General features: G+C 42.7%; 1 protein-coding gene and 1 pseudogene across 19 annotated transcripts in view; both read left to right on the forward strand.

Annotated features, from left to right (window-relative positions):
* Positions 1-26038, forward strand: part of NCAM1 (neural cell adhesion molecule 1) — a 329589-nt gene that overhangs the window by 47392 nt on the left and 256159 nt on the right. The gene's annotated exons all lie outside the window — the stretch shown is intronic.
* Positions 13644-13766, forward strand: LOC138847723 (U2 spliceosomal RNA; annotated as a pseudogene).

Here is a 26038-nt window from a genome sequence, read left to right on the forward strand (position 1 = left end):
ACACAAGTATTTGAGCTATCAGCTGCATCCTCTCAGGGTTCACATCAGCAGTGTACTGCAATGGAGAGCGGGCCCGGGACACTTACCCAAGCACTCTGGTAGGGGCTATGGATGGGTGTTCCAAGAGTAGATTAATCTCTGTGTCAAATGATGACCTTGAGTTCCATCTTTCCACGAACTTTGAAATATCCTTGTATATGTACATGTGTTTGTGTATATGTATATCACCTTAACGAGTTCATGGGAAAATGGAGTTAAAAGACAATATGCATTTCCATGAACTTTTGGGAATACCCTCGTATATGAATAGTTGTGCCGTCTTCAGGATCTAGACACTTGTAATTATGGGAAAGAAGAAATCTTCCCACATCTTCAGTCTGAAGTTGGAAAGCAGGCTGTCCTAAATTCAGATGCAGAAATTCTTTAAAGAGTTCACCTAGAGGTGATGGTGAGCCTTCTGGTTCTTTCTAGAACAGGCATTCTTAGTGTGTTCCTACACCTTCTTGGTATAACAGGGCTTTAGGAAGAAGCAGCATCCCGGATGCTCTCTGAGGTCTGGAGTGATAACCTCATTACGATAGCACATATCCCCCCCACCCCCCAGCACTACCCAGCCAGCAGGCAGACTCTTGCTGATGGGCAGCAGTATTTCCTAGAGCATGGACATCGTTCTGGGAAGGCATGCCTGAGTCCAAGGAAGAACTGGGCTTAAGGGAGTTGAGTCCTTTACTCAAATGAAATAGGAAGATCAATGTAGAATTCAATGTTTCCCTTACTAACGAGAGTCATGGCTTGGGGCATTTAGCTTGTTATTCCAGAGACAAGGCTGGAAGATATTTTTGAGTATTTTGCATCCAGTAAATAGCACAGGAGGTGCTGAACGTAGGTATGTCTGGTTGTGTAGCTGGCTCTCTTCAATGGACAGTCTCTCATCCCTACTCATTCTCTTGCTGGGGAAGCCAAACTGATGCCCACTCACCTGCCTCATTAGCCATTGCAGCCCCACCGGCTGCTATGGTGGCTGACCCTGGGTTGGGTTTATTAGTACGCCTTGGATTTCAAGTGCTGGAGATAAAAATCAAACCAGCGTAAGCTCCTGTAGATAAAAAATCCAGTGGTGGTGCACAGCACTTCAGACATGGTGGGTACAGGTCCACAGATGATGTCAACAGGTCGGCCTTTCTTTCCATCCTTTGGCTATGCTGAAATGTTTCCTGGGAAGGTGCTGTCCACGGGGAGGCAATTAGAACCACCAGCAATTCTAGACTGCCGAGTCCAGAAACAAGAGCTTGTCTTCTTCTGACTGTCATGACAAACCCCTGGAGGTAACTCTGCTTGGCTTGGTTTGAGTCAAATGCCCATTTCTGAAGCTAGGCTAGGGAGATGATATCCCTGAGGCCGGAGCTGGTGTGTGGAGGAGTCGGCCTTACTGGAAACCCCAGGGACTGATAATGGGGGAACAGTTGTTCCCCAAGGGGTACTGAACAAGTAGAAACCTATGTCTGTTACCACAGTTATTCCATACATTCGTATTGAATAAATGAGCGAAGGAAAACTGTTCACTCTGTTCTTGGGAACCTACAGAGAATAAAAAAATTATCTGAAAGTCAGATGTCACAGATTAAGGCGTATATGAAGCTTCCAGAACATTTTTGTTGAATGAATATAATAAGAAATGAATACCTTTGCGAGGGAAGAGCGAACCTGTCCTACAGAGGAGGAGAGTTAAATCCTCAGAGTAATGAGGATTCGGAGCAGTTCTGGCCAGAGCGGCCATGTTCCTTTTAATAATAAATAAATATTTAAAGCCAGCTCCGTTGAAAGAAAAGTAGCTTTCTAAATCATTGTCCTTCGGACTAGAGCCTCTTGGGCAATGCCTAGTGAAGGGATCAGGGCCAGGAAAGACCTATCTGTATTCTCAGATCATTACTAAGTAGTCTGAAGCATGTGTGTGATTACTGGGAACAGATCTGCCTTAACCCAAATGGTGCAAATAAAGTCAGAGAATCTTTTTTTAAAAAGATTTATTTTTTTTTTTTTTTGAAAGGCAGAGTTACGTAGAGGCGGAGAGAGAGAGAGAGAGAGAGAGAGGTCTTCCATTTGCAAGTTCACTCCCCAGATGGCCGCAACGGCTGGAACTGCGCCGATCCGAAGCCAAGAGCTTCTTCTGGGTCTCCCACACTGGTGTAGGGGCCCAAGGACTTGGGCCATCCTCTACTGCTTTCCCAGGCCATAGCAGAGAGCTGGATTGGAAGTGGAGCAGCCAGGACTCGAACTAGTGCACGTATCGGATGCCAGCCCTGCAGGCAGCAGCTTTACCTTCCATGCCACAGTGCTGGCCCCAAGTCATAGAATCTTAAAGCCCTCAGAGCTTTCTGGTTAGCATTATCAAATAAAATCCAGGCTAAGGGACTGGTACAACGCCACAAGGCTGCCATATTTAACTGGCTATAAGAGGCACGTGTTTCCATTCGAAAGACTGAAAACAGGATGCTGCTTTTGTCCAGTGGTGTCTTACTGTGCTCCCAGCCGTGGAGCAGTCCTGGGGTAGTAGCAGTTGTCAGCGCACAGGTGAGTATCCTACAAGTTGCCCAGTGGGTGTCAGCAGTGTGGAAGGAAAGTCTGGAGACAATACTGGAGCACTTCGATGGAATGCTGCATCACTTGTGTTCTTAATAGCACAGGGTGGTACTGTGCTGAAAGATACGGGCCTCAATGGTTTGCAGTCAAAATGGAATTCAGTTGGATTCTGAACATGAAGAACTGTTAGGGTTACTTAAATAATTTTTTTCCTATCTTCCTTTGTACTTAGCCCAAGGTTGATAAATGACAAAAATCTGTGTCTGTGTATAAAAGAACCCCCTTATAGGTGTAAAATAAAAATCTTCAGTGACAAAGCATTGTGTTAACATGGTTGACAGCTTTTCTTTCTTCGTACATAAAATACTGATGCATCTTACAATACATTGTGATCTAAAGTTCGTGAACTATGGTAGTTAGAAGTTGCTCGAAATCCCTCTTTATATTCTAATTCCAATATGCTGTCATCAGCATGGATTCTGAATGTCAATAATGACTTTTTCAGAAGATGATTAGTAAACTTATTCTCAAATTTAGGTTGTTCACAATGTGATGTTCTGGTGTTGTCCTTAAAAATAATCACAAGGCTGGGCCTGCATTGTGCTGCAACAGGTTAAAGCCGCCACCTGTGACGCCGGCATCCCATATGGGCGCTGGTTTGAGTCCCAGCTGCCCCATTGCCATTCCATCTCCCTGCTAATGCACCTGGGAAAGCAGTGGAGGATGACCCAAATGCTTGAGCACCTGCACCCACGAGGGAGACCCAGAAGATGCTCCTGGCTTCCATAAGACCCAGCCCTGTTTGTTGGGACCATTTGGAGAATGAACCAGTGGATAGAAGATCTCTCTAATTCTGCATAGCAAATAAATAAAATAAATATTTTTTTAAAATAATCACAGGTGTGGAGTAAGTTTCACGCGCCCATTTCTATGGCCTCCTTCTGAAACGGGGAGAGAGAGGTGGGGAAGGCATTTTTCCAAAGCACACCTCTATTAAAGCAGTTGTTTGGGGTGGGGAACTGGGGTTGTGATGAATTCAGCCAGTTTCAGAGCAAGTTTAACAATGACTTATTCTAGCTGTTGAAACATTTTCTAGGTTTATGGTCTAATTTTATTTCCAGCTAAACCCTCCCCATAAATCAGTTGCAAAATGTGCTCCTAAATGAGTTGTTGGTTTTAAGACAGTCAGTATTGGTGGACTACTTCCCAAGATTATGGTTTCGATTTTAAAGTATTCAAACAGAAGCCTTTCTTCCTGCTAATGGTTCCATTGAGGCATCAACTGTCTGGTGAAGGAGTGAAACTAAAACATTGTCAGGAGCTTGCTTATCCCTTCTGTTCTCTATTGTGAGTTGAAATCAGTAAGTTAAAAGTCAGAAAGAAAAGGCACCAGAACACATCTTTGTTTTACACACTGGAATGTTTTCCTGATCAGTTGGGATAGTATTCCCACAGATATTCCTTAAACTACGATATTAGACTAGAGGCACTGTATTAGTGGGATCCAGGCTCAGTGTGGGCCCCCTGTGCATTGGACCAAAGATCAAGGAAAGGTTATACAAGCTGTGTTATGTAGGTCTTCATTGCTATAACAAAATACCCAAGGGAACTAACTTTAACAAGAGAAAAGGCTTATTTAGCTCACAATTTTGAAGTTTCAAGTCCCAGGTCAGATGACCCCATGGGTTTGGCCTCTGATAAGGCCAGCAGACAGCAATGGCAGAAAGTGGGCAGATGAGCCAGGAAGCGAAGACAGCTGGGACTGGCTCAGGCTTTACAAAAAGCCTTCGTGTGAAAACCGTCACCCACCGCATACCCCCAGTGGCCTGAGGTCCTCCCATGACTTTGAACCTTAAAGTCTTGCATGAGCTCAAGGGCCAGATTGTGCTCAAGCCATAATATGAATGCAGACTCCCTATGTCATTCCCACAGATATCTCACGGGGTGATGGGGTATCACAGTGGAAGAGTACCATACTCTGGTCTAAACCCTTTGGCTACTCATAGAACATTAGCCTGAGAAACTGAAACTTGAACTTTACAATGGAAGAAACTGGCCAACATGTTCCATGTGATAGTCACCCCAATTTGTTTTTTCTTTTTATAGTAAGACCTGGGGCAGGTGGTTAGCCTAATGTTTAAGATATAGGTTAAGATGCCCATGTCCCACATTGAAGTACTAGGATTTGATACCTAACTCCAGTGCCTGGCTTCAACTTCCTGCTAATGCAAATACCTAGGAGGCTACATTGATGACTCAAGTAATTGAGATCCTGACACATATGTGGAAGACCTGGGTTGAGTTCCCAGCTCAGAGCTTCAGCTTTGCCCAGTCCCGGCCACTGTAGATATTTAGCAAATGAGCCAGTGGATGAGAGCTCCCTTTCTCTGCCTGTCAGTCTGTCTTTCTGTCTTTGTCTCTCACTTTCTCAAATAAATATAAAATATTTAAAAATCCAAACAAATATAGGACAGACTCATGTAGGACTATATCCACAAAATTGTTTAAAATTGTCAAAAGTTTTACCTGCTCAGACTTGACTTTGAAATATGTGGTGGCAGAAAGTCTTCTTTGGGGTTATTTAATTGGAAGGTCCTCAACTGTAGTGTATGTGAGAGGCTGTATAACTAGAGCCCCAGTGAGGACAAGAGCTGCAGTAAATAAATGAGGTAATGCTGTAGGACTCTGTAGGACTCGTCTCTTACAGCTGTTCACAGGCCAGGAAGACCTTTTGGGAAGACCATGTATCCAGCTTGGAAACTGAGATCAGAGTCCTAGGGATGCTCTGGGATTAGGAAGGTGAGAGGCTTACCATTGGTTCTGAAGATCCAGTTGTTTGTGATAATTCAGAAGGGGCTAGAGTGACACTTACTGTTGTCTGTCTGTGAAAAGGAGGCCTACTAAGATAGGGAGAACGTCAACAAAAGCAGAAGAGAGCAAGGTGACTTATCTTCATGCACTGAAGCTCTTATTTATGCAAAGAATCCACAATTTCCAGTGTAAGCAGACGCCAGGATGCAGGCCAGGAAGCTGCTGCAGTTTTCTATGATTTAGGAAATTGAGCTTCATTTTAAATCAAAATGGAACTGTTAATTCAGTTAAAAAGGAAAAGCAAATCCCCCTCCCTAATGAGCACATTTTATATTTTCTGTAAGAAATGAAACTGGGATGGAGTAGAATGTCAAAGCATTTTCAGATTCCATACTGAACTAAATTGGTTTTCTATTTGATTCATGTCTCCGACTGTGATATGCTAATTACAGACCCTTCTTATGTATTAAAGTAGGATCTCATTGGAGCCATTCATTATGATTTGGGGTTAAAAAATAAGTCTGTGTATTTGAAAGAATTAAAATGCATTTCTTCAGAAATATTCTATAAATCAGACTTTTCTATTTAGCCCAATAGGCTTAAACTAGTGGGGCTTGCTTCTGATTGCTTCATTTTCCTTATTCTGATGAATAACAGGATCATACAGTTTTTCAATACAATAGCTGGTAATAAAACCACCTTACATATTATTTATGAGTCATATTCTATTCTCTGGAGTGCCTTTGCCTAATGAGCAAACATCAGCTGTATACCTGAAAGAATAACTGTTCTTCTGGAACTAATTACTGAGTTGTAATTAGCGACTGTGCTGAGATGGAAAGATCTGCTCTTCCTTTTACACTATACCTAAGGCAAGCAGCAAAAGTCATTTGGTGAAAGTAGCATGTACTTCATTGGGTAGTAAGTTGCTAAAATATTAATGTAATTACAGTCAAGTAATAAATGTATTAAGCACATAGTAGTAGCTCCAAGGAGGAATTTGGTAGAATATGACACAAAATGACAGCAGTAAAGTCAGATTATCAAGTGCCAAGTGAACACTTGACATAGAAACTGTTTTGCAACTCTAGAAGAGGGAGGAATCATATGATCAGGAATCAGTCGAGGATTCACGGTGGTGGTGAGTCTTGATTTGGATCTTTAAGTAGGTTAATGTTTTTGGGATGAGAAGGATGGAAAATTATTTTTTTAATTTATTTATTTGAAAGAGTTACACAGAGAGAGAAGAGGCAGAGAGAGAGAGGTCTTCCATCCGCTGGTTCACTCCCCAGTTGACCATAACAGCCAGAGCTGCGCTGATCTAAAGCCAGGAGCCAGGAGCTTCTTCCAGGTCTCCCATGCGGGTACAGGGGCCCATGGACTTGGGCCATCTTCTACTACCTTTCCAGGCCATAGCAGAGAGCTGGATTGGAAGTGGAGCAGCCGGGTCTTGAACCAGCACCATTTTGGGATGTTAGCGCTTCAGGCCAGGGTGTTAACATGCTGAGCCACGGGATAGAAAATTATAGAGGTTGATAGTAGTGATACGATGGTCGGCATGAGCAATGGCAAAAGAAATGATCTACATGATCTACATTTGATGGGGATCTTCAACAACTTGCTTTGGTCTACCAAACAACTGGTTTGTACAAGTCAAAAGTATCAGCTGAAGAACTGATTCAGATGGAGGAAGACTAAGGAGACGTGACATCTCAGTGCAATGTGTGACCTTGGATAAGGGCCTGGCTTGGGAAGAAAGTTTCTGTGAAGGTCATTATTGGGAAAACCCATGAGATTTGAATATAGGTTGTACATGAGATGCTAGTACTATGTTAGTGTTAAATTTCTTTTGCTAAACAGCTGCATTGTGGTTATATGCTATTGGTTCCCCAGAGTTCCTCTTACAAAGTGCCACAAACTGGAAGCCTCATAACTCCAGAAATACATTCTGTCATAGGACTGAGAGCTGGAAGCCTGAAGCCACGGTGTGGGTGGGGCCCTGCTCCCTTTGAAGCCTCTGACAAAGTTTTTCCTTGCCTTCGCAGCCTCTGGTTTTGGACAGCAAACTTTGCTGTGTTGTAGCTTACAGGGACATGACTGCAGTGTCTCTCTGTTGTCACAAGCTTTTCCCCCTGTGTGCCTGTGTCTTCACTCATTGGATTTAGTCTCCACTCTAATGCAATGTGGCAACATTTCAACTAATTACATCTGCAGACATTCCGTCTCTAGACACAGTAGCATTCTAAGGTTCCAGGTGAATATGAATTTTGGGAGGATGCTATTCAACAGATTCTATGTAAGAATGTTACAGTTTCTAGGATATGGATATTTAGGGGTAGAGGACCTTTTTTTTAATTTTTACTTTATTTGACAGGTAGAGTTATAGACAGTGAGAGAGAGAGAGACAGAGAGAAAGGTCTTCCTTCTGTTGGTTCACTCCCCTAATGGCCGCTATGGCCGGTGCTGTGCCAAATGAAGCCAGGAGCCGGCTGCCTCCTCCTGGTCTCCCATGCAGGTGCAGGGACCCAAGTACTTGGGCCATCCTCTGCTGCCCTCCCGGGCCACAGCAGAGAGCTGGACAGGAAGAGGAGCAGCCAGGACTAGTACCTGGCACCCCAACCCGGTGCCGGCGCTGCAGGCAGAGGATTAGCCAAGTGAGCCACAGCGCCGGCCAGGGGTAGAGGATCTTGATGTCTGCAACATGCTCTAAATGCTTCCATAACCATATTAATAAAATTCTGTACATATTTATGGAGAGGGAGAAAAAACACCAGGTGAAATAATGATAGCAAAGGATGGATTTCAGTAAAGGATATGAATTTCCTAAATGAATATACTTTGCAGCTTTTCTATACGTTTGAAATTTTTCAAAATAAAAATATTTTTAAAAAGCCCCAGAATCCACCAAGAAGAGGGTCATATTGATTTTTCTTCTGGACATGTTCATGTCTGGTGTGGTGCCTGAAATGGCTGAATCTATTGGCATAGGTCTAAAGACGCAGCTGCACAGCGGGGCTGTGGGATGAGTTTTTGATTTTGGCATCATTGACTAGTTCCAAAATCTACACTATCTCTGTTCTTCTCCTAGGTTTTTTTAAAAAATGGCTTAAGCAGGTTTAAATCAGGGTTTTAGTTTCTTGTAGCTGAAAGCATGCTGCATCAATCAATATACTATTGCAAAGCTGTATGTTATATTCATCAGGTTAAAATTAGTTTCATCTTTGGTACTTCCATGCCATATACATATGAGTATCTATAAAAGTAAATTTAAAAATTTGTATACAAACTCTAAGGCAGTTTTCAAGTTAAATGTATGGCATTTTGCCTGAGATTCTAATATATAACAGCTGACCTAATTGTCCCTTTTGAATGTCTCTGTTTAAATGGCATTTTTCAGAGACAGTTATAAAAAGTTTAGGTTTTCCCCCATGATTTTTTATATAGCTCTCAGCAAATATTTTTTCTTAATACATTTCCAATTTTTGTGACCCTTGAATATTTTTTAAACGATTTATTTTATTTATTTCAAAGAGTTACAGAGAGAGGTTTTCCATCCACTGGTTCACTTCCCAAATGACTGCAACGGCCAGAGCTGAGCTGATTCGAAGCCAGGAGCTTCTTCTGGGTCTCCCATGCCAGTGCAGGGATCCAAGGATTTGGGCCACCCTCTACTGCTTTCCTAGGCCGTAGCAGAGAGCTGGATTGGAAGTGGAGCAGCCGGGACTCAAACTGGCATCCCTGTGGGATGCTGGGGCTGCAGGCTGGGACTTTAACTCGTTGCAGCACAGTGCCGGCAACCTTTGAGTACTAACACTATTATGCCATATAAATGGTATATTGCATAGGTCTGGGGAACATAGTGGAAATATATTGTGGTCTTCAGTTTAGAATACTTTCAGACCATATATTTTGCATTTCCTGGAATAAATAAAGCAGAGCTGTACAAAATATAACTTGGTGCTACCCTTTGAAAAAAGAGAACTATTAGCTCAGGCAAGCCATTGGAGAGAAATAGCATTCTCTCCAAGCTACGGCTCTGGCTCCACCTAGTCCGGCAGAGGCCCAGGGGGACTCCTCTGTGCCGAGAGCTTGTGTCTGATAGCGAGAGAGCCAGCTTGTAAAGTTATTCCCACGGGGCTCATGTCGTCTGCCTGGCGTCACCCCCGACACAAACTACACAGCCTTGTGGCTCCTTCATCTCTTTAAGATGAATGAACACTGCCATAAAGAGGGACTTTTACTGAAGAGTGTGACGTGATGCAGAAAGAATGTTGTCATGAAATACAAAACTGTATGTTCTCCAAGTAGGTGATGGAAGCAGTTCGAGTGCGTTTTCTAACGTGTGCCTTACAGTAAGATGTTGGAGGACTCAGTTGTAGTAAAAGGCTGAGTCTCTGTAATGTTCGCAATAGCTGCTGGGTTTCTCTGAGACTCTGTGGGTTCTAAGGACACAAATACTTTCAGGTGAGCTCACAGCTGTGCCATTCAGGGAAGCAGAGCTCGTGGAAATCTGAGACTGCAAATTGGAGTCCTGGGCCCAGTAACATTGGGAGCTCGAGGGGGTCAGTCTGGAGCCAGAGCTGCTGGGCTGGGGTCCCTTGCGGCAGGTGCTTCGGGATCTGCACTCAAAGGTGCAGGTGGGCGGGGCCCAGCAGCCGTCTCCTGCCTGTGCCGCTGCCAGCTGGCACCCTGCCTTCTCTTCTCAGTTTCGTCACCTTGCCGTCTCGGCCCCCTCATGGTTTCTCATTTCTCTTAATGTTCCCTGGGTCTCTCTGGTTCGCTGTGTTTTCTCTAGCCATTTTCTCTGTCTCATCCTTTCGGCTTCTTTTCTTGTACCTGACTTCATGTCCTTTCAGATTTTTCTAGTTCAAATCTCTAAAAAGACAGACTGGTGGCCCGTTTGTCATTGTTCACCACGCCGTGTTGCAGCGTCTCATCCCTGTGCCAAGTAGTAGTGGTGGGCAAGCAGGAGGGGTTAGCTGGGACAGATGATGGTCGTCCGTCATCCAAGGCAGCTTCCTTCTGCAAGAGCTGTGGGCATAGAAGACATGATTGGCAGGCAGGTCTGGTATAACCAGGATTGCAAAAAATTTTGATTGTGACCCTCTGATGTCATGGGTGCTTTAAGATAGATAGCTTTTAAGATGCAAACATGTAACCAGGAGCAAGTCTTACACTTCAACTCTAAATGTGGGCGACGGCACTTCTCCCTTAGGGTGTTTGTCGTAAGAGGAAGGCATCGAGAAGAGCCCTCATCTTTGAGATACAAGTAGTAGGATGAGAAGACTTCCATTCCACTGCATGAGATTATCAGGCCTCCAGGGCTTTCCTGTACAGTGAGCTTGGCCAGGGTGATGGTGGTGTGCCACGTTTGAAATACTTAATTCAAATTGATTGGCATCCAATAACAGCTTTAATTGGAGCAAGCCAAGGAGATGTCCATAAATGGTTCAGTTTATTACACCCCTTCACAGATCTGTTTAGGAGGTTGGATTCATGAGAACAATAACCGTGATTTAGGGACCTTTACTGTATGATAAGTCGGGCACTGGTCCAAGAACTTCCACACACCACCCCCTTAATCCTCAGGACACCCTTTTGAGGCAAGCTTATTATAATGCTTATTATCTCTGTTCTGCAACTGACAAAAATAGGCTTTCAAGAGGCCGGGCGACTTTCTCAGGTTCATGAAAATGGTGCTTGAGCTGCGGATTTGAAGCTGGGTGTCTTTCTGGATGGTGCATCTTTCTTCTTCTTTTGAAAAATTACTTCATGAGGCCATCAGAAGCACTGAGTATAATGAAACTGTAATCCAGGATTAGATACAATTTAATAACTGCTCAGTTGCAAAATAAAAGTTATGGTAACCATGAAATTTCCTTAAACACTTGTGCCAATATTCTAAAACATCTCTTAGGAACCAATGTTTACAGTAGGTGGAGTATTTATAAAAAGATCTGACATCAAGTATGGTCATGGGATGTGTGTGTGTGTATATATACATATATATACGTATACACACACACACACACACATACACATATATATATATATAATCCAAGAATACTTGAACTAGGAAACAGGTTGTATATCTTTCATAGCAATACCAGAGTGCTGAGCTTGAGACTTGAATTTATAAACGCTTTTCAGAGCATAAGGTTTGGAAAAGGGGCAGTCATCTTGTTTTCAAAACCTGAAATTTTTCTCAGGACTGAAATAAAAGTTATAACTACTACAGAGGAAAAAAAAGAGAAGTTTTTCGTACCGTAATTCTTCATCTGTGTTGAAAAGTGCTGATTCCCTGAGACAGGAACCACTAAACCAAGAAGGGAATGAATAGGTTCTCCCAAATAAATATTGTTGCTTGATTATACCTACTTCCCTGGTCGCCAGGTGTGAACTTTGTATTTCCCAACCCAGTGCTTGGCAACATCAGCACATTTCATGGCTCCTCATGAACCCAGCATCTGCCATCTTCGTGCAATAACCTTGCATGAAGAATTTCCTACTCCTTCCTTTCTTGGACTCTCTCTCTGTCTGTCTTCAAGTATGCTTTGCTTCAGTAGCCACATCAAAGTCTCTGATTTTTCAACTGAAAGTGACATCCTTCTAAAGGCAGTGAGACTCATACTCATTCTAATCTTCCAACTTCCTTGCCTTCTTGATTATAAGCAATCCTTTTGTATCAACAAAGACTGTATTTCCCTGTTGCTTATTTTGCCTACATTACACCATTCCATTCCTCTTCAATTGAGCAAAATGTCTTCTTGTCATTTGGAGAAAAGATCTAAGCAGTGATTCTGTGTTCTTTGTCCCCATGGAGAGGTTTAGTGTGGAAGGTGGTATTTGTACTATACCCCGTTTTGGAACAATCAATACTGCAGTCTCCTACTAATTCCACCCCAGGTGTGTCTTTCTCTCTGAGGCTGCTCCCATTGCCACCTCCTCCAGCCCCAGCTGCTTGTAGTGGGGAGTGAGGATGGTTTACCATAGAGATTTTAGGGTTCTTCCCAGCAGGATAAGATGGAACCTGTTGGGAAGAGCATCCAACCTGGGAATGAAGGAGACGTGTGGGGACAGACACAACTTTTTAGGGTATGCACCTTACTTTGTGTGACCATCTCCTCTTGAGCCTCTGCTGGTGCTTGCTGGTGGCCCTGAAGACAGATAAGCAGGTAGGGTGGGTGTGAGTAGATTGATTCTGTTGCTCTGAGGGAAGGTGATGGGGCCCAAGGTAGAAGGGGCAGGTCAGCCCTCCAGCTTTCCAGATAATTTGGGTGAGACGGATCAGAAAGAAGACCAAGGGTTATATGTGAAAATTGCCTTTACCAGGCAAGCTGGGGGCATAAAAGAGTCTCTCATTTTCATTGCTTATTTTTCTCTGGTGAGTGTTTGCAGGAAGAGAGTGCCTCCAATGACTGTTGTATTAAAAGGAACCTTTTAGCTCTAAGATGAGACCTAATCAGTTTTCTCACAGCTTGGACCATTAAGCCTTCTTTAATTCAATGGTTTGTCTGTCCACCTGCTTCAGTGGCTCACAGATTAGAGGATAGCGATTTGTTGCCTTCTGTGCATATTCAGCAGTTCTCATGGTCGTGGAAGAAGCTGCCCTTCTGCCAGAGGACCTGAGATAGGTTCTACTACCACTACAGCTTGGGAGAGTTTGTTCTTAGATCCTTTGGAACTAGAAGAGGTGAAGGTGGCCTACTCAGAAAAAAAGCAATTTTAATACACTTGAATGGCAATCTAATTGTGTTTAGATATGTGCAGGGTTGGTTTTTGGAGCAAACATAAAGTTACTGTGCTCCTCAAATCTTTGGAATTTATTTTTGAAGACTCTCCTATCTTCAACCTTTAAAGAAGAGCAAATAGAAATAGCAGCCATTATAGTGACTCTTGGAGAAAACCATGACTATATTCTCTGGGATCTTGGGCGATTTATTTAGCTGCTAAGTCATACCCAGAGCCATGGTGACTTCATCAATGACTCCGACGTACAAACAAAAACATCCAAACATCCTTCACTGTGTCTATGAAAATAAAATTAATTATACTTTTATGTTGGTAGTAAAATCAGCCATCAGTTTTGTGTGTGTGTGTGTGTGTGCTCATGTGTGCATCCATGCATCCATGAGCCTTGAGCTTAATACGTTAGTGAATGCTAACCAGAAGCTGTGGACTTCAAAGGAGTAAGGAATATGTGCAAAGGAAATAGGAGGCTTTGCCCTTTGAATTTGTAGGAATACTAAACCATCGCTTCTCGGCCTTTTGGCTAAGATCAAGTGTGGAATGCTAAACCATATATATTCTTATATTTATATCAGATGTTTTTGTCCTAGCATGTTGTACCAACAACATGTCCCCCTTGAAAATTTCCCAGTCTTAACGAAATTCGGATAGACTGTGGTCTTGGCATATCGTTAGACATGCATTAGCAAGTCATAGTGTGGAGTTTAAGTTAAACGGGATTGCTTTGATCCCTTCAACAGATGGCTGTAGAATATTAGAAGTCAAAAAAGACAAATCAAATGAACCCCAAAACTCTCTATCCATGTATGTACTATTTGCACCAGTTTTGTTTAGAATAAATTTCCATTGGCCAAAGTACATAAATTGAAATATATATTCCTCAGATTTAAATCTCATCTCCCTTTTTTATTTTTAAAGATTTATTTTATTTTATTTGAAAGAGGGTTACAGAGAGAGGTAGAGACAGAGAGAAAGGTCTTCCATCTGCTGGTTCACTCCCCAGATGGCCGCAACGGCCGGAGCTGCGCCGATCTGAAGCCAGGAGCCAGGAGCTTCTTCCAGGTCTCCCACGTGGGTGCAGGGGCCCAAGGGCTTGGGCCATCTTCTACTGCTTTCCCAGGCCATAGCAGAGAGTTGGATCGGAAGAGGAGCAGCCAGGACTAGAACCAGTGCTCATATGGGATGCCGGCGCTTCAGGCCAGGGTGTTAACCCGCTGCGCCACAGTGCGGGCCCCCTAGATCTCATCTCCCTTACACTGTCCCACTGGCCTATGTCTTAGCCAGGTTTGTGGAATTCCCTGACATATTCACTTTATCTCCATTTAATTTAACAAAAATTCTAATTGTTAAAAAAAAAAACCTCACATAACATTTACCATTTTAATTAGTTTTTTTTTAGTTTCCTTTCAGTATCTATATTTGTTCATATTCTTTTACAACAGCTTTAGTACTCTAAGTTCTACATTTGCAAAATTTTTTTTTTCAAAAAAAGTGGGAAATTAAAAGGGACTTTTTGGCAGGTGCCTCCATTTCCAGTAGAAGTTGCTTCTCAATGATGTAACTTGTTGATCCACACTTGTGAACCTGTTATGGCAGCTCTTCCCTTGGAACAACATTATTCTCATGTGCTGGGCTCATGGTGGGAGGCATCGATTTCTGCTCCTGATGGCTCCTGAGTTGGTGGCTCTTGAATGAGGCTACATATGTGGAATTGCCAGAAAGTTCCTCTGAGTTTAGCATTGAAGAGCTAAGCCATGTCCATTCGATAAGCCCGAGTCAGCCGCTGCATAATAACCTTGAGATATTTAGCTCTATTAGTGATTGATTATCTAGATAATGGCCTTAGAATCAATCAGCCATGCAAAACACTGCTTTGGTTGTTCTCAGTTTCTATTTTGTTTCAGTCATTTAAAACAGTCATAGTCTTAAGTGCTTTGTCTTAAAAGATCTATTTAATAGAGCCATTATAAAATTGCTAAGTGGGCTAGTTTTATTGGATTGTTATTTTTGATAGGGAGCTTTCACTGCAGAAGTTATTATTTTTTTCCAAACTGGGACTCTTTACAAGGAATGGAGAAAAGTACTTCCACAGATTCTACTCATGAACAAAAGTGAAAGACTAAGTTTCTAGTTTTCAGGAGCAGTGGGAAGTGTTTTCCCTTATTTCTGTGTCCTAGCCCGAGAGAAGAGGAAGCCTTCCATGTAGAAATCCCATGAATGAAAAGTGACACTGGATCATTCTTAGGGTGGGGTGACACCTGTGTGTCACTTCATTGACAACTGTATTCAGCACATCCCTGCACCATTTGGTAAACTGTGGTCCTTCTGCCACCAACCAACCTACCAGGCGCAAAGCTGAGCCTGTGTCAGTGGATCACACAGATGTTTGGTGAATTCACTCTGCTTGCCTTCCAGGGATTCTTGAGTCCCAACAGTTTTCTGAGTTTAGTAGCTGGTGACAAGCTCAAGCAGGTGCTGTCTCCTTTTTGAAGAATTTCTCATTTCCACTTTTTTTTTTTTTTTTTGCTTGTTTACTAGATGTGATGTGCTGTCTCCTGAATAATTCCTATCTCTGGTTTCCTTCTCTGGCCTCTTTCCTCTATCCATCCTTCAGTGCTGATGCATATTGGCTGCCTTCTGTTTTTATACTCTCCTTGGGCCATTATTGATACTCTTGTGGTATCCAGCGTCACTGAAAGTGATGTGTAACAGATAACACCCTCTGAGCTGATGTATAGAAGCAGCCCTGGCATAAGACAGGCTGTTTGAATTGGAAGACATTTCATTACTGAACTCATTGCATCAGTGACTATCCCACTGTTAGGGCACAGTTTGCCCTCCCACCTACCCTCTTAACTCTAGGGTCTTGGGTGCTTATATTCAAGGTTCCTTTGCATTTCACATTCGAATCATTCTTAGATTTTTTTTTAAGATTTATTTATTTATTTGAAAGGCTGAGTTACAGAGAGGCAGAGGCACAAAGAGACAGAGAAAGACACACACACACACACACACACACACAGAGAGAGAGAGAGAGAGAGAGAGAACTCTTCCATCCGCTGGTTTACTCCCCAGATGGCTGCAACAGCCAGAGCTGCATCGATCTGAAGCCAGGAGCCAGGAGCTTCCTCTGGGTCTCCCATGCATGTGCAGGAGCCCAAGGACTTGGCCGTTTTCTACTGTTTTCCCAGGCCATAGCAGAGAGCTGGATTGGAAGTGGAGTAGTTGGGATTCAAATTGGCGCTAATATGGGATACCGGCATTGCAAGAGGCAGCATTACCCGCAACACCACAGCGCCAGCCCCCGTTCTTATATTTTTTTTTTTCACCAAAATGAATATCTTTTTTAATTTTTTAAATTTTTTTTAAACTTTTATTTAATGCATATAAATTTCCAAAGTACGACTTATGGATTACAATGGCTTCCCCCCCATACCGTCCCTCCCACCCACAACCCTCCCCTTTCCCACTCCCTCTCCCCTTCCATTCACATCAAGATTCATTTTTGATTATCTTAATATACAGAAGATCAGCTTAGTATACATCAAGTATGGATTTCAACAGTTTGCTCCCACACAGAAACATAAAGTGAAAAATAATAGATGATTTTTTTTTAATGATGATGAAATCAGAGCAGACCTATTGTCATGTTTAATCCCAGTGAGAGTCAAGTTGGGAATTGATAATTTCTTTTTTTTTTTTTTTTTACAGAGGATCAGTTTAGTATGCATTAAGTAAGGATTTCAACAGTTTGCACCCCCATAGAAACACAAAGTGAAATATATTGTTTGAGTACTCGTTATAGCATTAAATCTCAATGTACAGCACATTAAGGATAGAGATCCTACATGAGGAGTAAGTGCACAGTGACTCCTGTTGTTGACTTTACCAATTGACACTCCTGTCTATGGCATCAGTAATCTCCCTATGCTCCAGTCATGAGTTTCCAAGGCTATGGAAGCCCTCTGAGTTCTCTGACTCTTATCTTGTTTAGACAAGGTCATAGTCAAAGTGGAGGTTCTCTCCTCCCTTCAGAGAAAGGTACCTCCTTCTTTGATGACCTGTTCTTTCCACTGGGATCTCACTCGCAGAGATCTTTTGCCAGAGTGTCTTGGCTTTCCATGCCTGAAATACTCTCATGAGCTTTTCAGCCAGCTCCGAATGCCTTTAGGGCTGATTCTGAGGCCAGAGTGCTATTTAGGACATCTGCCATTCTATGAGTCTGCTGAGTATCTCACTTCCCATGTTGGATCACTCTCCCCTTTATTTACTCCATCGGTTAGCGTTAGCAGGTACTAGACTTGTCTATGTGCTCCCTTTGACTCCCAGTCCCTCCACCATGACCAACTGTGAACTGAAACTGATCACCTGGAACAGTGAGATGGCATTGGTACATGCCACCTCGATGGGATTGAATTGGAATCCACTTGCCCCAAGTGGTGGAGTTGGAAGCATACCAGGGGATTCCAATTCAATCCAATCCAATTCAATCCCGTTCTTAGATTTTTAAAAATATTTTTATTTTGGAGGCTATAAAGATTACTTAATAAGAAGAAACATGGAAGATGGTGACATGAGTTAGTTTACAAATTTAGAGTCCAATTTAGTTTGCTTCCAGAAAATCCCCAGTGATGAAACTGACCTTAGGATTTGAAAAGCACTTCTATACCTACCATTTCATTGATTTGCTCTTTCATTTGAGGTAGTTGGCAATGTTTTACTGTTTACTGTTTTCTTAATTGGTGGCTCCTACTAGTCAGCAATTACTAGCTTGCAGGATAAGAAATTAATAGCAATAACAGTAATACAATTGCATGCTTATTTCACAGCAGGCACTGTTAAGTCCTGTGCTCATATTTGAATGTCTGAACAGACTGAAGGAGTCAGACCATCACTGCAGAGGGTCTCATGAGTTAGAATGCAGGGGTCCATTCTCTGTCCATCCAGGTTCACAGAGCACTCTTATAGGGATGCAGTGAATGGAATCACTTGTTAGGATGGCCTTATGGAAATGTCTGGTCAGGAATCCAGGAAGTTAACCATGAATAAAGAAGACATTATATAAATGTCTCTAGGGACATATTTGGAAGCCTTAATCTAATAGGAAATGGAATTAAGCTATGGTAACATCCTTTGGCTATTCATTTGAGTTTAAGTCATATAGTAGTTGGTATAGGAAAGTGATCTTAACAGACAAACAAGAGTATGCTTTCATTCTTTCTGAACTGCAGAGACAATCAAATTAGCTTAGGAACTTCTGTGAATTTTTCCATGCTTAATAATGTGAGGAAAATACTTGTTATTTATACATGGTATCATTAAGAGCCTTGAAAATAACTCTTTGATACCAAATACAACTAATAAAGCCATGGTGATTTTCTAATTGTCACTAAATAAGTTGGCTTATGCAGGCTTACACAAATTATTATTATTATTATTATTTTGCAAGTTTATAGTATTACGAGAAATATTTATGGCTTTTAAAAGCCTGTTGTAGGCATCGGCATTGTGGCATAGCTGATAAAGCTGCTGTCAGCAATGCTGGCATCCCATGTGGGTGCTGGTTTGTGTCTTGTTGCTCCACTTCCAATCCAGTTCATTGCCAATGTGCCTGGGAAGCAGGAGGTGGACTAAGAACATGGGCCCCTGCCACCCACGAGGGAGACCTGGAAGATGTTCCCGGCTTGGGCACCACCCAGCCCAGGCTGTTGCAGCTGTTTGGGGATTGAACCAGCAGATGAAAGATACCTCTCTCTCTGTCTCTTCCTTTCTTTCTGTAATTCTCTGCCTTTCAAATAAATACATAAATCTAAAAAAGAAGAAGAAAAGAAACCTGTTGTAGTCCTCTGGCTGTGTTTGGCTAGCCTTCAGGATGTTAATGCCAGTAACTAGACTTTACTAAACCTCTAAAATAGCAAGGGTTGAGAACCAAACCAGTTCCCAGCCGTGGCAATGGGGAGAAGGTGGGAAGCCTGATAATGTGTTGAGCAGAACCAGCTTTTCATCAGTGTGCTAAGACTAATCTGCAGATTTTTTTTGGAATATTATAGTCAATGCAGTAAAATTACCAGAGACTCATAACCACAGGGCTGTTGTTAATCCACTCACGCTAAACTTGAGTTTAAAAGATGTGTTGGAACTCTGCATATGTTGGAAAGGAGTTGGTTTAAACCCTCGGGCCTCTAACATATTTCACCTGAGATAATGCCGTGCATGCAAATACCTTGGCTTGGGGCAGTCCATCTAATTCTCTGGCTCATGGTTTAGAGAGCCAGATGTGTGGTACACAGAGGTCAAGAATTTGCTGGTTTATGAGATGAGTGAGGAAGACAGAGTCTTTCTGAACCATAAGAACTCACGAGGGCTCTCCATCTTGTTGTTTCCATTCTGGACAGGGTAAAATCTCTGGGATTACATAGATAAACTCCAGTATTATTCTAAGTTTATAGTATACTTGCCGCATAGACTTATGAGATAAGGAATATAGCCAGTGGCTTTTTATAAACTTGCCTGATAGAATTAAAAGTCAGATTTTTTAGAATTGAGCATGAATGATTTTGAGAATAGAATTTGATAGAGAAGCTGCCTTGGAAGCATGAAGTAGAATGTAGTGTCTACATTAGGATTATGTTTGGCCACATGTGACCAAAAGCCTAAAATAATGATGACTTCAACAACGTTGTTTGCTTGTTTGTTTGTTTTTAGATAAGCAAAATCCAAAGCTAGGTAGATAGTTCGGGATTAGTGTGATGATTTCAGTGTCCCATCAAGGGACCTGGGATTCTGTTGTTTTGACTCTGAATTATTAGGCTTCTACTTCGTGGTCCAACACTGCTGCTGCAGGTCCAGTCATTGCATCACATGTGTATCTATCCATGTGGAAGGAGGAAATGACATGTGCAAGTGTCTTGGAAGCTGTATATCTCTTTGGTGCCAGCTTGGTCATGTACTCAGTACAGGAGAAACCAGAGAATACAGACTTTTAGTTGCGTGACAGTGTCCCTCACTAAAACTGCAGCTCTTGTTACCACAAAAGAAGAGACAAATGGATTTTGGGGAATGTAGCAGACTTCGGCACAGTTGCCACAGCTATACTGTTCATACAAGAGTCAGAGTAGCAAGAACTTTAATATAAGATGATGACACAAAGATATGGGTTATCTCTCACCATGGACACAAACAGAAAATCCTTGAAGAAACTCTTGCCAGACTGGGGCTGGTGTTTATGGCAGAGTAGGTTTAGTTGCCGCCTGCAATGCCGGCATCCCACATGGGCATCGAGTCCTGGCTCCTCCACTTCTGATCCAGCTCCCTGCTAATGGCCTAGGAAAGCAGCAGAAGATACCCCAAGTTCTTGGGCCCCTGCACCCATGTGGGAGACCCAGATGAAGCTCCTGGCTTTGGCCTGGCCCAGTCCTGGCTGTTGATACCATCTGGGGAGTGAACCAGTGGATGGAAGTTATCTTTCTCCCTCTCTCTCTCTCTCTCTCTGACTTTCAAATAAATAAGTAAAAAAAAATTTTTGAAGAAACTCTTATGAGAAAAGAAATATTCAGTAATTGACTGAAATTGGACATTAAAACATCGAATCCCTCTTAGTAGCCTGACATTTCTTATGCAAGCCAAAAGGAAAGATGTGGCCCAGGAACAGAGAGACGGAAATGATTAAATGCCAACTCCATGACTTTTATAGCAGTTCATTCAGATGCCTACCCACAAAGCACTTCCCAAGGCAGTTACAGCCAAGAATTCACTTGGCTGGCCTTGTCCATTTTTCATTCATTTCAATGACCATCTCCAGGAAAAAAACATTTTGAAAGAAGAAAATCCGTTAGGGGACTTGGGGAGTATGAACAGAGTTTTCCTTTAAAAGGAAATCTGAAAAAGAAACAGTCTTAAAACACCTAGCTTTGATTAGGAATTTTAGGGCTCTGTTTGTCTGTGTTTGCACATCTAAGTCAATACAAACATATGCATAGGTATTCAAGGCAAAATGAGTAACTTCACGGAACTGGGGACTTTGCCTGATTCCTTGTTGTAATCATATTGAATAAAAACAGAAACTAGGAGGAAGTTCTGTTAAAACAGCCTTGCCAAAAACATGAAAAAGCTTTTTGCAGTCAGTAAACCACATTTCCCCTTCCCCCGTTGGGGAGGTCACTGCATGTTTAATGCATGGAGCAAGTTTTTGGTTTTATCTTTCGCAAAAACACATTCTGTAAACCTCAAACACAAGTTTGTACCAGCTTCTTGGGCAGACCCCATGATTCTCCGGTCCTGGAAGTTTGGTCCAGCTCCACCTCAAGGCAGGGTGTTCTGTTGGGCATCCTTTCTGGCTGTAGGTAGGTGAGTAGGAAAGGGATGAGTCCCCCTGTGCTTGTGAATCATTTGACCTGGGACAATCTGCTCCTTAACAACTTTTAGCCTCAGGGCCGGTGCCACAGCTCAATAGGCTAATCCTCCGCCTGCGGCACCAGCACCCCGGGTTCTAGTCCCAGTCGGGGCGCCAGATTCTGTCCCAGTCGCTCCTCCAGGCTTTGGATCAGCGTGGTGCACCAGCCACAGCGTGTCGGCCACAGTGGCCGTTGGAGGGTGAACCAATGGTAAAGGAAGACCTTTCTCCCTGTCTCTCTCTCTCACTGTCCACTCTACCTGTCAAAAAATAAAAAAGAAAAAAAATAAAAGAAAAAAAAACCTTTAGTCTCTCAGAGGTAAGGCTGCTCCAAGGACCAGCCGGTATTTATTAGTAGGAGCTGGGGCGGTGTGTTGTGAATGTCAGGCTAGCTTAGCTGCCACTGTCTTCCACTTTGAACTTGAGCCGAAATTTGGAGCCAGCAGGCAAATTCCCATTCTATGCCCAGTCATCCATGTAATGGGCTTTATATCTTTATATCTTAGACTCTGCAGTTTATTAATTTATCCCTTTTTGTTGTTTCATTTTAATTCACTGCTTCATTGTGTTAGAAGTGTTGTGAGGTTTATCTGTTCTTCTGTATTATTCTAGGAGTCTCTTGCAGTCTAGGAAAGGAGATTTGTATCTGCTAATGTTCTGCAAGCTTCTGTATCTGAGTGTAATCTAGTAGAAGGTTTCCTAGACCTCAGTCTATCCTGACACATTGTTTGCAAAAATAATACCAGAATATGTATAATTCTACCACATATTTTCAGTAGTAAAATGGGAATTATGAAATGTAAGACTTTAAGTGTGGTGGGGAAAAAAAATAAGCAATTGAAGCCAGGGTAATTTGCTACTTGGATTGTTCTTAATATCTACTGAGAAAATTAGATTATCCCCCCCCCACCCTTTGCCTAAGCATGCACAGTATTATGAAGGTTGTCTTGGATCTCACCACTAGTTGCTTTGAAAAAAATAAGTAATCTGCTGCAAGATGGTAGGTGCTCCCAAAAGCCTTTGTCTTCTGGAACATCTGGCCATTTGTCAGGTATGGACAGTTAGTTTGAAGCAGTGCTGAAATAATCTAAATCTCATTGGCAGTAAATAGCCAACATCTTCCAAATGGTCTCATCGTTGGTTCCAGGAAATGCCATAGCCAGTTGAAAATGGCTTTGTCGTTAAACTGTTTGATCACTTAGTATGCAAATTGCTGGAATTAAATAATTTGCTTTTCATACTGAATAACTTAGATATTGCCCAAATCATTGTACATCAGGAAAGCACCTAAAGTGCTGAAAGAATTGTACTAAATACTTTGTGCCTATGTGTTGGGTTGTAGTTTTAGTTAGTTTGGAGACCTACCTAGAGAACAAGTATAAAAATAGCTGTATTTATTCATCTCACTCTTACTTCATTCACATTTTATTTGCTGAGCACCTGTCTGTGCACCCTTGTAGGTGTGGGGGTTACAGTGGCAGCCTATAGGTTAGGACCCTGTTCTTCTTCTTTTTTTTTTTTTTTTTTTTTTTTTTTTTTGCCAGGCAGAGTTAGACAGTGAGAGAGAGAGAGAGAGAGAGAAAGAGTTATAGACAGTGAGAGAGAGACAGAGAGAAAGGTCTTCCTTCCGTTGGTTCACTCCCCTAATGGCCCCTATGGCTGGCGCTGCACCGATCCAAAGCCAGGAGCCGGGTACTTCCTCCCAAGGACCCTGTTCTTACAGAGCTATCACTCTGATTGGAGGTGGCAGATGCTGAAAAGGTAAAGGAATGAATGAATTGATGACTAAGAAGTTTCATATGGTAAGAATTCCTGGGAAGAAAATTAAGGGCTTTGTGCTATAGAGGGGACGTGAAAGGTATTGTATTAATCAGCCTTTCATTACTACAATGGAATACCTAAGACCAGCTACTTAGGAAGGAAGAAGGTTTATTTCAGCCCATGGTTTTGGAGGTTCACCATCCAAGACTGGACAGTGCTGTTGGTTTGACTTCTGGCAGAGACCCAGGTGGTGGACAGGATCACGTAGTAAGAGAGGGAGTACGTGTGTGTCAGTCTGTGTCTCCTTATAAAGCCCCCACGATTCAGTCATGGGGGCTCCACCGGAACGACGGAATCCAATCTAATCACATCCCTGAGGCCCCACCGCTATACTCCCAAATTGGAAGAAGTCTTTGCCTTCCTAGTACTGTTAATTTATGATTTTGGGTTTTAAACTGCTGCATGGATTAGGGAGCCAAATCATGGAGTTCAAACTGTAACAGGGATGGTCAAAGAAAACTCCCTCTGATACTGGAAATAAGACAGAGGGGTTAAGAGTGTTGGGGTGTGTGGGGTGGGGGGCATCAAGGTGTTAGCATAGAGTGAAAGAAGGATCAGCATGAGTTGATGCTTTAGGGAAACTCTAGCTTTTTGGAGGCTGGGCCCATGTTATGCATGCCAATACCATTTGTATATATTAAGTGGGTTACCATCATCAGCTACTGCTCATTGAACTGTCAACAAATACTTATGGAGAGCCTGCTGTGCTCAAGAACACTTATTAAGTGCAGAGCTCTGTATTATGAGTTAGAAGGATTTTTCAAAAGATAGGATTCAGTAGTTTCAGAGAAATATTTCAAAGGAATTACAAATTAATTTCAAAAACTCCAGGGCCTCCTTTGAGAAGCACTGTACATTGTAGATATAGCATATAAAGCCTACAGATGAAACCAGATGGGCCATGATTTTCTTTCTCATTACCCTACTGATAAGAATTGCAGAGTGGGCAGGGACACATATCTAGGGCCCACCTGAAGGTGTAGTGGATGTAGGAAGACGTTAGCTTGGTAGGTAAGGTTTTCATTGGTTGTCTTGCTTTTGTATTTAAGTCAATGTGTCAGGCGTACAGAGTGACATTCTTGAGAGCATGGCACTCGTGGTAGTGTCACTCTCAAGGATGCAGATGGAAAAGAGAATCTTATTATTTTGGAAAGATAAGAAGCAAATTTTGTATAAAGTTTAAACAAAAACTATGGAAAGATGCTGGACACTTTCAAATGTCCTTGTTTAGATGAACATTTTGTAGGGCAGAGAGCACAGGCTCTGGCCCTGGGCAGACATCTGGTTAGATGAATGATTTATCATCTTGGAGCCTATGTTTACTTATTTTTGAGGTCAACATCATAATGATGATTGGTATCACTTATTAAGTACCTGCTAGTCATCTTAAATACATCACAGCCATGCTGAGTTATAAGTTTTTTTGTTTGTTTGTTTGTTTGTTTGTTTGTTTTGACAGGCAGAGTGGACAGTGAGAGAGACAGAGAGAAAGGTCTTCCTTTTGCCGTTGGTTCACCCTCCAATGGCCGCCATGGCAGGTGCGCTGTGTCCAGCACACCGCGCTGATCCGAAGCCAGGAGCCAGGTGCTTCTCCTGGTCTCCCATGCGGGTGCAGGGCCCAAGGACTTGGGCCATCCTCCACTGCACTCCCGGGCCACAGCAGAGAGCTGGCCTGGAAGAGGGGCAACCGGGACAGATTCCAGCACCCCGACCGGGACTAGAACCCGGTGTGCTGGCGCCGCAAGGCAGAGGATTAGCCTATTGAGCCGCGGTGCCAGCCTAAGTTGTAAGTCTCTATTTTATAGCCGGGTAAGCAAGCTTAGAGTGAGTAGGCAATTCATACTCCATGTGTGGCCCAGCTGGACCCACACCTGGTCCCCTCAGCCTCAAAGGCTCGCAAGCTTCTTGGAAAGGTTAGAGCACCAATGGTTGAAAAAGGCTGCCGGGCAGGCTGGCAGGATGCCACGGTGAGCTCCAAGCAGAGGTATATTCCATGCTTTCTCCTCCCATGTCCAAGGACTGGGGTCATCTTGAGATCCTGTAAGAACAAAGGCACAATTCAATATGGGAAATCTTAATTTTCTGTATAATTAAATGTTAGAATGCATGACTGCTTCCATTGTCAGCTCAGTACAAAAGTAGAAAAGTGTGATTATTTGCTTCCCCAAAGAAGAAGTGAAATTTGGGAGCTTCAAGAGTACAAGCAACATGTTGCTTCAGTGTGTAGGTGGAGATGACCAAAAGGTGACTGAAGAGAAGCAGTGTTGTAGGAGTTTAAAATAGTAGGGTCTTGTCTAAGAGACGGGAGTAGCACGCAACAGTGACATTGCTGGCGAAGTTCCGTTCCAGTCTGCTACGCCCCCTGTAGGGATGGAAGCTGCTGCTCAATATGAGGTTCCTTTTGGACCTCAAGATCCTCAAAGATGGTCTCTTGGATTTGAGTCCTCGTAATCACTGTTCTGCTTCTAACAAGGAGCTGAAGAGTAAAAAAAAAAAATCATTGATGTAGATATGCTGTTGGCATGAAAGTTCATCTCAAATGAATTTTTACCTGAGTGTCTAAAAACTGTCTCTCCCTGAACTGTCACACGGAAGAAATTCTTAGACTAGACACCTCCCAGTAACCAAAGACCTGAGCCATGTGACTTCAGTGAGCTAACTTCTCTAAGAATACTCGTTTAATAA

Source organism: Oryctolagus cuniculus, chromosome 1, assembly GCF_964237555.1.
Source record: "Oryctolagus cuniculus chromosome 1, mOryCun1.1, whole genome shotgun sequence".
Classification (NCBI taxonomy): Eukaryota; Metazoa; Chordata; class Mammalia; order Lagomorpha; family Leporidae; genus Oryctolagus; species Oryctolagus cuniculus.